This window comes from Lontra canadensis, unplaced genomic scaffold (assembly GCF_010015895.1).
Source record: "Lontra canadensis isolate GAN:19392208 unplaced genomic scaffold, GSC_riverotter_1.0 scaffold38, whole genome shotgun sequence".
Classification (NCBI taxonomy): domain Eukaryota; kingdom Metazoa; phylum Chordata; class Mammalia; order Carnivora; family Mustelidae; genus Lontra; species Lontra canadensis.
In genome coordinates, this window is record NW_022631032.1 from 5,573,311 (window position 1) to 5,576,150 (window position 2,840).

The 2,840-nt window shown below is 38.0% G+C and overlaps 1 pseudogene; it reads right to left on the reverse strand.

Annotated features, from left to right (window-relative positions):
* Positions 1-576: 576 nt before the first annotated feature.
* LOC116874659 lies at positions 577-866 on the reverse strand (annotated as a pseudogene).
* Between the last annotated feature and the right edge of the window lie 1,974 nt (positions 867-2,840).

Sequence of the window (2,840 nt, forward strand, 5' to 3'; positions counted from 1 at the left end):
TTGATCTTCAAACATTCAACCAGCTGTACATTTGCAGGATAAACCCCACATTATAATGATGTATTATTTTATACTACTGAGTGATTTGCTAGTATTTTGTTGAGGATTTTTGTGTTTATGTTCATGAGGAATATTGGCCTGTAGTTTTCTTTTCTTGTAATGTCTTTGTCTAATTTTCATATCAAGTGATGTTGACCTTATAAAATTTCTTTAATTCAGGTTATTTATTTCTTCTTGGTTGAGTTTTAGTATCTGTGCCTTTCAAGGAATTTGTCTATTTAATCTAAGTTGTTGAATTTATGGGCATAGAATCATGCATAATATTTACTTTTTTTTGAGTAACTAAAAAAAGGAATTTGTTTATCGAGAGCAAGAGGATGCAAGCAAATAAAAATCAAAAGCTTATCTGACTTTTCTTTCTCTGCTTCTCAAATGGGGGTTGGATTTCATTTGTACATTTTCTGAGGGTCCCAATCTTCTCCTGGAATCCTTTATACAGGGGGAAGCTGTGGGACAGATTCCTTCAGAGACCCTTCAGGAGAACTCTCATTGGGTGGGAGTGTTGCTTAATGCTGCCTACTTCTTTCCCTTCTGCTTCATGTGTATTATAAAATAGTCATTGCATGTGATGGTGAGCCGACCATTAGCAAGAAGAAGCTCTGGAAGCCCACTTTGCCATCTTGGCACTGGTCAAGGTCATTCATTATTTTGTCCACAGCCAGAGGGTCTTGATTTTCCAAAAATCCAGGGAACTCCCTTTCCATGAGTACTCTCAGGTCCCCCTTTGTTAAGTAGCCTTTATCCCCAGCAAACTTGTGAAACATGAACATTATAGTTTCCATGGCAAGTTCCATTTGAGACAGCATTTTGATGGGGGCTGTTGAAACCTTGACCAGAGGCCTGGTAGGGATAATTGGCTGGTTGGGACCAAGGGCCAGTAGGTGGAGCGTGGCCAATATTTACTTGATTTTTTTAATGTCTGTAGGATCTGTAGTAATATCGCCTCTTTCATTTCTGACTATTATAATTTGTTCTTTCTTTCTTTCTTTCTTTCTTTCTTTCTTTCTTTCTTTCTTTCTTTCTCTTTCTCTCTTTCTTTCTCCCTCTCTTTCTTTCCTCCTTTTCCTCTCTCTCTCTCTCTCTCTCTCTCTCTCCCTTTCTTTCTCTCTCTCTTCTTTCCTTCTTTTTCTTTTCTCTCTTTCTTTCTCAACCTGGCTAAAGGCTCATAAATTTTATTGGTATTTTTGGAAATAAACTTCTGGCTTTATTACTCTTGTCTCTTTTTAATTTCAATGATTTGTGCTTTTATATTTATTTTTTCCTTCCTTCTGATCCATCTGAATTTAATTTGCTCTTCTTTTACTAGTTTTCTAAAGGGGAAGCTTAGATCATTGATTTGAGATTTTTCCCCTTTTTGCTGGTATAAGTGTTTAATGCTGTGGCACCTGAGTGGCTCAGATGGTTGAGTGTCCAACTCTTGATTTCAGCTCAGGTCTCAGGGTTGTGAGATTGAACCCCACATCAGGCTCCATGCTGAGCATGGAGCCTGCTTAAGATTCTCTTTCTTCCTCTCCCTCTGCCCCTCCCCCCACTCATTCTCTCTCTCTCTCTCTCTCTCTCTCTCAAAAAAAATTACTTAATGCTGTCAGTTTCCTTCTATAATTTAGCTGCTTTAGCAGCAGCCCCCCCCCCAATTTGGGGCATTGTGTTTTCATATTTCAATGTGAAATATTTTCTTTCTTTTTAAAGTTTTGTTTGGGGTGAGGGGCAGACAGAAGGAGAAGCAGGCTCCCCTCTGAGCAGGGAGCCTGATGTGGGAACCTGATCCCAGGACCCTGAGATTATGTCTTGAGCCAAAGGAAGACACTTAACTGACTGAGCCACCCAGGGGCCCCAAATGTGAAATATTTTCTAATATTCTATGACTTCCTCTTTGATCTATGGGCTGTTTCAAAGTGTGTTGTTTGGTCTCCAAATGTTTAAGGAATTTTTAAAAAATATTTTATTTATTTATTAGAGAGAGAGTACAGGCAGGAGAGAGGCAGAGGGAGAAGCAGACTCCCTGCTGAGCCGGAAGCCAGATGTGGGGCTGGATCCCAGGACTGTGGGATCATGACTGAGCTGAAGGTAGATGCTGGACTGACTGAGCCACACAGGCACCCCTTATTTAAGGAATTTTTCAGATGTCTTTCTGTTATTAACTTCTAGTTTAGTTTCATTATGATTGTAGAACATCTCTCTATGATTTCACTTTTTAAAGATTATACAGGTTTGTTTGGTGGCCCAAAATATGGTCTGTCTTGGTGAATGTTTCATGTATGCTTGAAAAGAATGTGTGTTTTGCCTTTTTGGGTGTACTTCAATTCGGTCAAGTTAGTTGATAGTGATGTTTAGCTCCTCCACATCCTTATTTATTTCTACATACTTGTTTTATTAATTACTGAGAGAGGAGTGTTGAAGTCTCCAGTTATAATTATGGATTTTTACCTAGTTCATCTTTCAGGCCTTAGAGTTTTGAAAAAGTATTTTGGAGTCCTGTTGTTAGGTGCATACATATTTGGGAATGTTACATTTAGTGAATTGATTTTTTTCATCATTATGAAATTACTCTCTCTATCCCTAATAGTATTCCCTGTTCTGAAACCTACTTTGTCTGGTATTAATATAACCATTTTAGTTTTCTTTTGATCACTACTTGCATTTATGCCTTTTGAAAACCCTTTTATTTTTAACCAATCTATATATTTATTAATTTTTTTTTAAGTAGGCTCCATGCCCAACATAGAGTCCAGTGCAGGGTTGAAATTACCATCCTGAGATTAAGATCTGAGCTGAGATCA